At 37.2% G+C, this 14,242-nt stretch overlaps 1 long non-coding RNA gene and 1 other non-coding gene across 3 annotated transcripts in view; both read right to left on the bottom strand.

Moving 5' to 3' along the window:
* Positions 1-5,227: 5,227 nt before the first annotated feature.
* Positions 5,228-5,333, bottom strand: LOC132673994 (U6 spliceosomal RNA). The gene has a single exon (XR_009608323.3). It is a non-coding gene; the product is annotated as a U6 spliceosomal RNA (small nuclear RNA).
* Positions 5,334-11,637: 6,304 nt separating this feature from the next.
* LOC144617145 (uncharacterized) overlaps positions 11,638-14,242 on the bottom strand; it is a 48,954-nt gene continuing 46,349 nt past the window's right edge. For both annotated transcript variants that reach the window (XR_013557241.2, XR_013557239.2), the window contains one exon: positions 11,638-11,880. This is a non-coding gene — a long non-coding RNA (uncharacterized LOC144617145). The remainder of the gene's footprint in view (positions 11,881-14,242) is intronic.

The raw sequence follows: 14,242 nt of genomic DNA, 5'->3' as shown, positions 1-14,242 counted from the left end.
GCTTTTGTTTCCCCTGCCTCTGGAGATGTGATGAGTAAGAAGTTGCTGCAGCTGAGGTCCAAGAGGTTTTTGCCTGCTTTCTCCTTGAGGATTTTGATGGCTTCCTGTCTTACATTTAGGTCTTTCTACAATTTCGAGGTTTTTTTGTGTATGGTGTAAGAAAGTGGTCCAGGTTCATTTTTCTGCATGCCGCTGTCCAGTTTTCCCAGCACCATTTGCTGAAGAGATGGTCTATACTCTATTGGATATTCTTTCCTGCTTTGTGAAACATTAGTGGCCATATGCTTCTGGGTTCATTTCTGGGTTCTCTATTCTGTTCCATTGATCTGAGTGTCTGTTTTTTGTACCAGTACCATACTGTCTTGATGATTACAGCTTTTTAAAAAAAATTTTCTTTAATGTTTATTTATTTCTGAGAGAGAGAGACAGAGTGTGAGCGGGGGAGGAGCAGGGTGAGATGGAGACACAGAATCCAAAGCAGGGTCCAGGCTCTAAGCTGTCAGCACAGAGCCCAACATGGGGCTTGAACCCACGAACCGTGAGATCATGACCTGAGCCAAAGTCAGACACTTAACCAACTAAGCCACCCAGGCACCCTGATGATTATAGCTTTGTAACACATCTTGAAGTTCAGGAGTATGATGCTTCCAGCTTTGGTTTTCTTTTTCAAGATTGCTTTGGCTATTCAGGATCTTTTCTGGTTCCATACAAACTTTAGGATTGTTTGTTCTAACTCTGTGAAGAATGCTGGTGTTATTTTGATAGGGATTGCATTGAATATGTAGATTGCTTTGGGTAGTATCAACATTTTAACAGTGTTTGTTCTTCTAATCCAGGAGCATGGAATGTTTTTCCATTTTTTTATGTGTCTTCTTCAATTTATTTCATAAGCTTTCTATGGCAATGTTTATAGCAGCCCTATCAACAATATCCAAAGTATGAAAAGAGCCTAAATATCCATCAATGGATGAGTGGATAAAGAAGACATGGAATATATATATACAAGGGAGTATTACTTGGCAATCACAAGGAATGAAATCTTGCTATTTGCAACTACATGGATGGAACTGGAGGGTATTATGCTAAGTGAAATTAGTCAGTCAGAGAAAGACAAATATTATATGACTTCATTAATACGAGGAATTTAAAATACAAACAGATGAACACAAGGGAAGGGAAGCAAAAATAATATAAAAACAGAGAGGGGAACAAAACATAAAAGACTAGTAAATATAGAGAACAAACGGAGGGTTGATGGAGGGGTTGAGGGAGGAGGGATGGTCTAAATGGGTAAGGGGCATTAAGGACTCTACTCCTGAAATCATTGTTGCACCATATGTTAACTAACTTGGATATAAACAATAAATAAATTGAAAAAAAAAATACTTGTATCCAAAAGGTGTACACAAATTCTCCAGTCCCTCTTTTCCTTCATTAGCATGGATTAGGTCATTAGGCAGCCTACCAAGAGTGGAGACCTAAGAAGAGTTAGTGTGTTTGGGAGTGAGTCTGGGATTGGCAAGAATAACAGTGATTATCTTGGTGGTCTGGTCAGGATGTGCTAAGCCCAGATAAGAGAAAAAAGAGCTTTCCCCATTACTGAAGAAAGCAGAAAAGGAGGACTGGTTAGCATGCAGGTGAACTCTGAGAGAAGATGTGATACTCCAAAGGAAGGAAGTAATTTAAAAGGAGTTCTAAAGGAGTTGGGCCCAAAGTAAGGATTACTCTCAAAGGAAAATGTGGTGTTACAATTCTGCCACAGTCTGCTCTGAATGAAAGTTTAGGGAACCTGCATCTTTCCGATCCTTACAAATCTAGGAGCATAGAGAATGTAAGGCCCTGAAGGTCGTTGGAGGAGTAGTAGAAAAACTAAAGTCCAAGGAATCAGCCTTCCATTTCCCTGGAACTAAAAAGGGTTGGGTAGAATCTGTCCTGCTTTTTACCATTCCTCCGTTGATGTATGTTCTGACCCAGCCCATCTGAGGGTCACAGAGACTTTCTCAATCCCTTGGAGGACTCAGATATTGAAATTCCAACAGAGGAAATGTGGAGAAGAAAATGTGCAAAATGAGCATCCTTAAACCACAGGCAGGATTTTCTCCAATGAAAGAATTCCATTCAACTAGTCCTCATTTTGTTGTGAGTTCAAGCCCCATGTTGGGCATGGAAACTACTTAAAAAAAAAAAAATATATATATATATATATATAAAAAGGTGCATTGCAGATAAAGAAAATTCTTTTTTTTTTTAATTTTTTAAATGTTTATTCAGTTTTGAGAGACAGAGAGCAAGCAGGGGTAGGGCAGAGAGAGAGAGGGAGACACAGAATCCGAAGCAGGCTCCAGGCTCCGAGCTGTCAGCAGAGAGCCCGACGTGGGGCTCGAACTCACAAACTGTGAGATCATGACCCAAGCCAAAGTTGGACACCCAACTGACTGAGCCACCCAGGCGCCCCTAAAGAAAACTCTTAAGAAAAAAAAAACTTAACTCTCCTTTATTTAACCTAGTAAGGAGAAAAAAATTGTCTGACTTAGGTTTCAATTGTTTTTATTTTCCAAGCTCATGTTCTTATAATGCTTCAAGCTGAGTAGAGAAATCATAAAATCATAAAATCTTAGAGCTAAAAGAGATCTGGAAGATCACTTCTTCCTCTTTATTTTATAGCCAAGAAATCTCAAAAAGGAAAATGGCTAAAATGTAGGAAGCCAAAAAGTTTCAGGAGAAGCAATAAATACAGATAATCCATAAAATGAAAATGAGACCAAACAAAATCTTGGGTTTATTATAAAAATTATTATTGCACTTAACCATAGTTTCTCCACAGATTTGGATATATATTTGTTGTCTCTATTTTTGTTGGTTAAGGAATGGATCAAAATTTTTCAAAATTATTTTTTGCTGCTACAATGGAAATCTACAAAAACGGGTAATAGACTATTTTGGGATCATTGTTCAGAAGCACATTTATCTTAGAAATGGTTACCATGGAGATAAGCACACGTCGTATGACTCTACAGCTTGTGAGTTAGAAGTCATCTATGCTACTAAGACATAAATAGCCATATATACACATACACGCACATAAGCCCATCCACACACGCACAGTGAAGTTATATTGTTCCTCTCCTTTCGTAAAATAATAATAAAACTCCATTCAATGCTGGTCTTTGATGGTGGAAGGACTGGCAAAACTCTACACCTTTTAAAATGTAATATTATACAATGACATAAAAATCACTTTTTAAAAACATTGTGAAAGTAATCTGAATCAAGCTTAAAACATACTTAACATGTAAAATAAATGATGAGAACATACTTCTTAGACATCACTCCTCTTAAAGTAGAAATATAAAAATAAGAAAGTAAAATGAAATGCCTGGTTGGCTCAGTCTGTAGAGCATGTGACACTTGACCATGGGGTCATGAGTTCAAGTCCCATGCTGGACATAAAGCTTACTTAAAAAAGTAAATAAAATACATTTTAAAAAATAAGAAAGTAAAAAAAAGCCCAGAGTAGATTACAAAAATTTATTGAGTTATTTCCCCAAGGAATTCAATAATATTAATACTAATATATTATTAATATTGATAGCAATTAGCTATTAATAATAGTTTTAATAATATTAGGGCCTAGTTATCAGGCTAGCCTTTCTCTCCCTGCCTCTCTAGCTAGATAATTTCTTTGTTATTTGTTTGCTTTCCTTTTTTTTTTTTTTTTTTTTGCTTTTTCTTTTCCTTCAATAAATACAATTTTTAAGCTGCTTAAATTCCAAAGACACTGGCCAAATTCAGAGTATCACAAAGGTATATATTCTGATTAAAGTTAATTTGCTTTTATTTATTTTACTTATTTGTTTACTTTTCAGTAATGGACATTTTCAAATTTTCAAGCAACAGGAGAAAGAATAGCAAAATTAACACCCCCTCCCATGTACCCATCACCCAGCTTTGTTACTTATCAACATATAACTAATTCTGTTTGATTTATAACCTCCTTCCTCCATCATTTTAAATCAAATGTAAAACATCATGGTAAAGACTTTTTAAAATAATTACACTATCCAATTAGAAAACTTTTCCTCCACAGTTAGAATTTTTTATACTTTTCGTAGAAAAGTACTTCAACAGTTTCATTGTGTATAGGGTACAATAGCAGGTACTAAATTCAGTAGTATAAGAATGTCCAGAACTAGAATAATAATACTTCCTTGAACATTCACCACTTAATACACTGATGACTTACTTATGTAAAAAGAAATCTTTTCTTATGCAGTATAATTTTTTTAGACTAATGCATGTGTTTAAAAGTATACTTAAAGAAAGCCATGCACCTTGATTTGTTTTATAGAAACACAAGAAATGTAAAGCAAAAGCAAAAACAAAAACAAAACACCACAAGAAATGTATATTAAATAAATAAAACCAAATGTGTTTTTGCTTTTTTCCCCAAGACAGCTATTTTAACATGTTTGATTAGCAGACAAAACTCTATACTTGCTAGAAGAGTGTACAAAAAGGACAATTACAGAACAACACATCATCTTTCACAGCCTTTCCATAAAAAAAAAAAAATAGTCATGCAAAGTTTCTCAATATTTGCTGCTATTTTCAAATTGAGGCAGCATGTAGTTTTCGAACTGGGTGGCTCAGTCAGTTAAGCCTCCGACTTCAGCTCAGGTCACGATCTCGCGGTCTGTGAGTTCGAGCCCCGCGTCGGGCTCTGGGCTAATGGCTCAGAGCCTGGAACCTGCTTCCGATTCTGTGTCTCCCTCTCTCTCTGCCCCTCCCCCGTTCATGCTCTGTCTCTCTCTGTCTCAAAAATAAAAATAAAAAACGTTAAAAAAAATTTTTTTAAAAGAAAAATTAAAATCTGAAACTGAGATCAGCAAAAAGTCTAGTCATATAACCTTTATTCCCTTTTACTTCACTACTCTTGCACTCTGCTTTCTAGAATTTCAGCACTGAAAGAGTTGTGAAATTTGCATTTTTCCTCCAAGCTCATCGATCCAATATTCCTTACTCTCTTCATGTTAAATACTTATTTATCAATGTATTTAAACCCAAGTCTTTAAAATCTGAAGTCTTTCAATCTTGCTTTTTTTTAAAATCCAAGCATCAGGAAATGAAAGATATAACTATCATCAAATGAGTGACCTCTCAGAGATCACAAAAAATTGTTTCACTCTAATAGTGTCATCCCAAATAGTTTTAAATAACCACTTTTTAAAAAAATATGAAACACTTCACAAATGTGTATATCATCCATGCACAGGGACCATGCTAAGCTTCTCTGTAACATTCCATTTTAGTATATGTGCTTCTGGTGTAAGCACTTAAAGAAACAATTTTTGGGGCGCCTGGGTGGTTCAGTCGGTTAAGCAGCCGACTTCGGCTCAGGTCATGATCTCTCAGTCCGTGAGTTTGAGTTCTGCGTCGGGCTCTGTGCTGACAGCTCAGAGCCTGGAGCCTGTTTCAGATTCTGTGTCTCCCTCTCTCTGACCCTCCCCTGTTCATGCTCTGTCTCTCCCTGTCTCAAAAAAATATAAAACGTTAAAAAAAATTTTAGAAAAAGAAACAATTTTTAAAAAGAATGAGTGCTTTCTTCTACATACTTAGGTCTAGTGATTCTAGCTTTTACTAGTCATTCTCATAGAATTTCTAGAGATACTTCCAGATAAGTATACAGTTCCTTAGGAGCATTTCCAGAGAAGCAACTCCTGACTCAACTGAGAGACTTGAAGATAAAAGTAGAAGAAATGTCAGATTGCATCGTACCAGTTGGTCATCCAGCTGAATGCTGACACCAAGACACATTTTTTAAGTTTTAAATTTAATTCCAGTATATTTAACGTACGTTATATTAATTTCAGGCGTACAATGCAGTGATTCAACAATTCTATACATTTCTTAGTGCTCATAATGGTAAGTGTGCTCCTTAATTTCCTTCACCTATTCTACCCATGACATCAAGACATTTTGAAGGAAAGCACTATGGCTTTCTAATTCATCCATCTAAAATCCAGAAATATAGATGGTTTCCTTACTGTATTGGATCAGTTGATATATGACCTAGACATTTTCTAAACTTCTTGACAATTATTCTCTTGTTTGCTTATTCCAGTGCTTTAGGCAACATTTTCAGTTCACATTACTACCCACCGTGTTCTTTTGGTTGACATGAAATTACTTCTTTTAAACTTCAAGATACACTCACTAGTATTTTTTAATATCCTAGGATTTATTAACTTAGTTAACATTATCCATATTATTCCTGATTTTTTTTAATAATTTGATCACAGTTCTCCATTTCTATCATTTTATTTATTTTTTTCTTTCTAATTTTTTTCTTATTTTTTTTAATTTTATTTTTTATTTTTTAAAATTTACATCCAAATTAGTTAACATATAGTGCAACAATGATTTCAGGAGTGGATTCCTCAGTGTCCCTTACCCATTTAGCCCATCCCTCCTCCCACAACCCCTCCAGTAACCCTCAGTTTGTTCCCCATATTTATGAGTCTCTTCTGTTTTGTCCCCCCGCTGTCTTTATATTATTTTTGTTTCCCTTCCCTTATGTTCATCTGTTTTTTCTCTTAAAGTCCTCAGATGAGTGAAGTCATATGATTTTTGTCTTTCTCTGACTAATTTCACTTAGCATAATACCCTCCAGTTCCATCCACGTAGTTGCAAATGGCAAGATTTCATTCTTTTTGATTGCTGAATAATACTCCATTGTATATATAGACCACATCTTCTTTATCCATTCATCCATTGATGGACATTTGGGCTCTTTCCATACTTTGGCTATTGTTGATAGTGCTGCTATAAACATGGGGATGTATGTGTCCCTTCGAAACAGCACACCTGTATCCCGTGGATAAATGCCTAGTAGTGCAATTGCTAGGTCGTAGGGTAGTTCTATTTTTAGTTTTTTCAGAAACCTCCATACTGTTTTCCAGAGTGGCTGCACCAGCTTGCATCCCCATTCATTTCTATCATTTTAAATAAAAATATCAGGTGTTACACATATATATGTATATATTTATATGTATATATTTATAAACATATATATGGTAGGCATAATCATATATATATGTATGTGTTTAGAAAAAGATAAATTCCTGGCAGAAAGTGGAGAGGTCAACATTACTTGAGGATGATGCCATGGAAGGGAATTTTCTATCATTGACAATCTAGTACTTTCTGAGCACGACCTACATCTGCCTCTGTTTCCAATCCATCAAATCCCTTCAACCCCCTAATTTGACAGCTATCTCTATCACTCTGATGGAGCCATTCTATATAAAATCTCCAGTTGATCTCATTTTATTATGTCAAGTTATTTTTTGCTGTTTCTCTATACCCTGGCCTCTCTGTAACTTTTTATACCACTGGACAACATTTTTGTTTTAAACTCTTATTTAACCTTTGATTACACAACCCATCTTTTCTACCTGCCTTCATGACTTCTCCTTATCTGGTTTCTTTTCACATTTCACTTGCTTTTCAGCCTTCCAAAATTTGTCCCTCAGGGTATTGTCCTTGGCTGGGCTTTCTCTAAACTGGATCTTTTGAGAAATTCATATTTTCTTATTGACCATCACCTCTATGTGAATGGCCTCAATTCAACTCAGATGTCTTGGCTTTACTCACTCATTTGTCCATCTGTGAAAAAGTTATTGAATGCTTACAATATGACAGGCACTAAATAAATAAATTGGGTTCCTCAAAACTCTATAAAACTGTAATTCATAACCCTCATAAGACTAATGTCCAAGTTTCCCTAGCTTTAAACTTTCATATCATGTTTGATGAACCTTTGTTCAATCTCTATATTCATTTTTTCAATATCTTTCACTTATTTTTAAAAAGTGTCTTTTGAGGCATCAGTTCTTCTTATGGGCTTCAACATAATCCAAGTTGTCATGTCCCTTATACCTGGGTTATTACTTTAGCTTTCTAATTGGCCCTCTGATTATTTTATTCAGCCTGTATAATATTTCTTATCATGTCACTCTTACTGTTTATAAACACTACAAGTCCAAACATTTCCACCTGATTTTTGAAGCTTATATAACTAGAGTTACCGTGCTGCATAAATGTTATTCCTAACGTGCACCTGTCTTTATAGACAGGAAGTTTCCCTACAAAATTAATCGTTTTTTTACCTCCATATTTTTGCAAATACTGATTTCCCCATTCTGTGATTTATTTTGTTTCAGTTGATTTCCCCCCTCCCAAATGGAATTGTAAGCTCTTGGAAATCAGGATCTATTTTTAGTTATTGAATTGTATCAATTCTATTTAAAAAAAAATTTTAGTGTTTATTTATTTTTGAAAAAGAGAGAGAGAGAGAGCATGAGTGAGGGAGGGGCAGAGAGAGGGAGACGCAGAATCCGAAGCAGGCTTCAGGCTCTGAGCTGTCAGCAGAGAGCCCAGTGCAGGGCTAGAACTCTTGAACTGCAAGATCATGACCTGAGCTGAAGTCAGACATTTAATGGACTGAGCCACCCAGATGCCCCAAATTTTATCAATTCTAAAATGCACAATTTTTTCATATTATTAACTTCCCTAAAGTCAACATGCATCTTATAATCAAAGTTGACATCTTAAACATTATAATAGTTTACTTGTTTTTAATGTTTATTTATTTATTTTGAGAGAGAGAGAGAGAATGAGTGAACAGGGGAAGGGCAGAGAGGGGAAGAGAGAGAATCCCAAGCAAGCCCTGTGCTGCCAGCACAGAGCCCAATGCAGGGATCGATCTTGATCTCGCAAACCCTGAGATCATGACCTGAGCCCAAATCAAGAATCAGACACTTAACTGACTGAGCCATGCAGGCACCCCACACATTGTAATAGTTTAACTGGCATTATTATTCTCTCCTGGTGGTAAACAAAATAATGGTGTGTATTATAAGCAATAGTATATTAACTGCAATCAAATACCATTTTTTTTTTTTACTTTTACAGCACTTGAAGAAGTAATAGGCTCATTGCAGATATGCCATAAATGCTTGTTGGTTGATTTCTTTTCTAGTTATATGGTTTTGAACCACAAAAGTGGCTGCAATAAAGTAACCCATATACGTAGCATGTTACTAATTTCAAAAATTAAAATAAAAATCATTTGTTTTTTGAGGGGAGGTAGAAAAGATAAAGAATTAGACAAGTATGTGAATCCCACTTTAAAAAAAAATGTTTATTACAAAGAATTGAACTCTAAAGTTCTAAATTATATCTTAAACTCTCTTTCTCCAGGCTTTGAGAAGATCTCACTTACTTTGGACCATGTGAGATCCTTAACTATCATTACAGACATGAAGATTGTATATGGAAGGAAATGTAGAAAGTTTCTGCTTCTGTTTTTATTGCTTATTTTTGTATTATCACTATAGCCATGCACATATAAACAAAAAATGTTTTGTAATCAAAATATTCTAGTAACATATAAGAGGCATTGTATTCATAAAGGAATTTGCATTCAAACTTGTTTTAATTAAACTACTATAATTAAAGTTTATTTACTTATTTTGAAAAATAACAAAGAGAGTTGGGGCGGGGCAGGGGCAGAGAGAAGGGGAGAGAAAGAATCCCAAGCAGGATTGGCATCATCAGTGCAGAGTCCTATGCAGTGCTCAAATCCATGAAATGTGAGATCATGACCTGAGCGGAAACCAAGAGCCCACGCTCAACCAAGTGAGCCACTCAGGTGCCCTTAATTAAACTAATTTTTAAAAAATATCTTTAAAAAGTACGCACAAGGAACAGTGCCATAATCATGACAGAAGTTTGGTTTTTCTCTGTATTTATTTCAGCCTATGTCTGCATATTCTCAATGAAGTGCAGAATTGAGCCCAAAATTGTAATGCAAAGTAGATTTTTTTTAATCATTCATCGATGTTTTCAGCCATGCCAGCCATATCTGAATTAAGATTATATATTCCCATGATGATTTTATCATGTAGTATGTCTGAATGTGTAATGTAGCGGATGAAAGTGGGCACTGGGATCCAACAGACCTGAGATCAAATACTGGATCCACTGCTTACTAGGTCTCTGCATTTTACTTACTTTATCTAAAGGTGGGATTTTTGTGATGATTACAGATAATACTTAGAAAATACCTGGTATAATAATCAGAAGGAAGAGGAAAGAAGGACTTTGTCCGTTTTGATACTTTGCTGTAGGTGGCCAGTTTCTCATAGGGAAATCTGCCCCACCTGTTGTGTTGGCGCTTAAGGAACTGCTGTTGTAAGTGGCTCATCAAGAGTTGAATGTCATGTGGCCTTGTTGGGACTATGGAAAAGGAATTAAGCCACAGGATTGCCCATTCAGTCTTGGGAAGATCTGGATGATTCTGCAGAAGCAAAAATGATTTCAAAATGTATATATAGATACCTCTCTACCAATCCATCCTCACCTGACTGAATGTTGTATAATAGCCCTTTTCCAAAACAGGGGTGGAATGTTCTGGTTTCACCACAGATTTTCTACTCATTTCATTTTTAGAATCAGCTTAAAGATTTCAGGTCCCTTTTGTATATAACCTTTATTCTTTAGCTTTTAAAAAAATAATATTTTTGCATATTAAAAAACAAAGAAGGGGCACCTGGGTGGCTCAGTCAGTTAAGCCTCCGACTTCAGCTCAGGTAACGATCTCATGGTTTGTGGGTTCGGGCCCCGCATCGGGCTCTGGGTTGACAGCTCAGAGCCTGGAGCCTGCTTCGGATCCTGTGTCTCCCACTCTCCCTGCTCCTCCCCTGCTCACACTCTGTCTCTCTCTCTCAAAAGTAAAATAAAAAAAAAATTAAAAAAAAAAAAAAGAAAATACCAAGTACTTGGCATAAATACTCTAAATCTGTTAGAAGAGAGAAACTATATGGGGGTCATGGGAATATATTCCAGGGTGTATTCACTTCACACTTTCCCCTTTGGCCCAGCCCAGGGCCTCTTAGCCCCTGTAAGGCTGTGCCCGTCTTTCAGGATAACCCCTTACCAGTCACATCCCAGGATAGGCAATGCTTCCTGCATGGATGGAATGCTGCCCTCTCCCTCTGACTGGGTCTCATAATCTTTTGCCTCTTCTTTCTCTTCTGCCAATTCTCCAGGCCTGAGAGAGTGGTACTTCTCCCAGTCCCTCTGCATCCAGACTAGCTATGTGGAAAGGAGTTTTGACCTTAAAGGACTTTTTGGAAAACCATAAACTGAAATAGAACAAGCAGTAAAATTTGAGTCAAGGGACCTGGAATCACAAGTGATGTGCTATTAGACAAATCAGTTTCCTTCTCTGGACCTTGGTTGTTGTTCTGTAAAATGAAGGGTTGAGTTGGATAGAGTCAGTGAATAGAATCAGTGTCTTAGTGTCCAACGCTACTGCAGGCATATTAATCTTACAGAACTATCATCAGAGACTGGAGCTATCATTGTGTAGCCAATGATTCTACCCATCTTCTATAGAATGATGTGGTGTAAAGAGCACGGGCTTTTGAGTAAGATGGAACTGTGTTCATCCTTGTTATTAGAATCTAACAAACAAACCCAAACTCTGTGACCAAAGGCAAGGTCCTTCAGTTCTCAATTTAATGTCCTTCTCTTTAAAACTGCAGTAGATATTACCTACCTCATTGGGTTGTCATGAGGATTGAATCAGATACTGTTCATATAGTGCTGGGACATAGCATCTGTTCCTGCTAAGGAGGCCTTTACATCCAGTAGCAGTGCTCACTCTCCATCTTAATCAACACGATCAGCAGCATGCAACAGTTGATCACACTGTCCTCTTTATTTGTACTCTCTGACTTCTCTCTCTCTTTTCCCTCCTATCTTCTGGGCCTCTCCTTCTTAGTCTTCTTTGCTGGATCTTCCTCCTCTTCCTCCCTGTGAATGAGGGGTGAGGCTTCTCTGTCACTCTTCCTTACTAGATCTTATCTACTCTTGTGGCTTTAAAAGGCATCTTTAAGCTGATTACTCCAAAATGTACACGCCTTGCAGAGATCTTTCCTATGAAGTCTAGATTCATATAGTTCAGCTGCCCACTTGACATATCTACTTGGTTGATTCATAGGCATATTAAGTTTAACATATCCCCAACTGAACCTTTCATCTCCACATCACCCCTTTCTTGGTAAATGGAAAATCGCCTCTTTAGTTGCTCAGGCCAAAAATCCTTGTAATTATCCTAGTCTCCTCCACATTAATCTGGTCATAAATCCTCTTGGCTTGGTTCTCATATGTATCTAGAACCTGACTGTTCCCTCTCCCTCTGCTGTTATTCTAGCCCAAACAGCCATCTTCTCTCATGTGGACGTTTGCAGTAGTCTCCTAACATATCTCCTTGCTGCCATTTTACCCCCTCTCCTCAAAGAAGCTAGAAAGATCCTTCTGTAGCATAAGCATAGTATCATGTTACTTGCCTGGAAGCAGACTGGGGTGGAGTTCCAGCATGCAAGACTTTTTTAAGGATTGCCCTTGGTATCAACATTTGTGGAAGGGAAGGGAAGGATCAGGACTGGACAGAGAAGTACAAAGGTTATGCGTGCCCACTGACAGTCTTGGCCAAATACATGTTGGCCTGTAGAGCTACAGTGCCCTTCAGAGTTGTTTCAAATTGGGCTAAGATGCCAGACCTTTATGCTCCCTCATCATGGACAGGGATGTGGTCTGTTCTGTGAAAGGCACAACTGAAGGCAAGGAGGTCTCTGAAGCTGAGGCAGTCCCGAAGGCATTGTTGACTTTCAGCCAAAAGCACACCCAGACAACAGGCATTCACGGAAGGGGGATCCAGGTAGCACAGCACAGGATCTACCACTTCTCTACCCATTTCCCTCCAGTGGCTTCCCATCTCACTCAGAATAAAACCCAAAGTCCTTATCATTTTTCCCTTGAACTCATCTCTTACCGCTCTTCCCTTCACTCACCCCCAAAGCCACGTTTGCCACCTGTAAGTTTCTTGAACGTCTCCATCTCCTTCCTCCCACCACTACACTTCTGGCTCAGCACTTGCTGTTTCTTCCATTCGCAAAGTTCATCTCCCAGATGGCTGGGAGGGGCTGGCTCTTGAACTTTATTCAAGTCTCTGCTCAAATTTCACTTTATCAGAGAAGCCTTCTCTTACCAACTCATAGTACGTAGCACATTGCCCTTTTCCTGTGTTCCCTTATTTTACTCAGTTTTTCTTTTTAGCACTTAAATCATGACCTAACATGGTTATATATTTATATATTGCCTGTCCATCAGCTCTCTCCACCCGGATATAAGTTCCAAGAAAGAGGGGACTTATTTTTATTCGTTGCTATATCCCCAGTGACTGTGACAGTGCCTGGCACATAGCAGATAATAAATATTTGTTAACTATAATTTTGGGGGAGCAGGGCACTGTTCCAAAGAAAATAAGAGCTAACACATTGGACTAAAACGTAGGTTTTATTTGTAATTATAAACTTAGGAGCTGTGAAGTGTAGGATATGTTATTTGCTCTCTCTGCACCTGAGTTTGCTTAGTTGTAAAATGTAGATGATTTTAATATTCATAATAGGCTTGTGGTGAGATCAAAGGGATAATGTGTGTAAAGCATCATTAAGCACCGATAGGTAACAGTGAGAATCTGAAAACTGCTTGCAAGCACAGTTCCTAACAAGTAGGAAGTGCTCGAGCGTTGATAGTTCTTTTATCATTGTATAATAAACATACGGAATAATGTGTGGTTAGAGTTGATTTTAATGAACCTGTGATTGTTTAAATGGTGCAAATCATTGCTTTCAGTTCTTCATTTTAGGGTGTCTTGTAGATAGCCTGGGCTTATAGCTCACTCTTCAACAGGGAGATTTGGTTTATTTTAATTCTACATCAGAAAAATTCAAAACAACAAAAAGTTTGATATGCAGTGTTGGAGAAGTTTTCATTAAGTGCAACTTCTTTACACATGTGTAAATACATTGTGTGTAAGCCCACTTAAAATTGCATTTTAAGTGGGATAATGCATTTTAAGTGGGATAAGGAAAATTCCTATTTAAAGTATTCTTGGGATTTCTTTTGCAAAACAAACCATCCTTTTGAAAGCAGAATCACCATTTCATAATTGATCTGTTTTGTAAATTTATGTTTGCATGCCCGGTTTTTTTTGGAAACTATGAATGGAAGACTTGAGGACATGCTTTATTTACAAAGAATGCATATCCACTGCATAAAGGTTCTACTGATGGTGAAAACAGGGGGAAAATTGGAAAACATATCTTAAGCT

This window comes from Panthera onca, chromosome C1, assembly GCF_046562875.1.
Source record: "Panthera onca isolate mPanOnc1 chromosome C1, mPanOnc1 haplotype 2, whole genome shotgun sequence".
Lineage (NCBI taxonomy): Eukaryota > Metazoa > Chordata > Mammalia > Carnivora > Felidae > Panthera > Panthera onca.
Note: the sequence above shows the minus strand (reverse complement) of the source record. Positions and strands in the feature narration are given on the sequence as shown.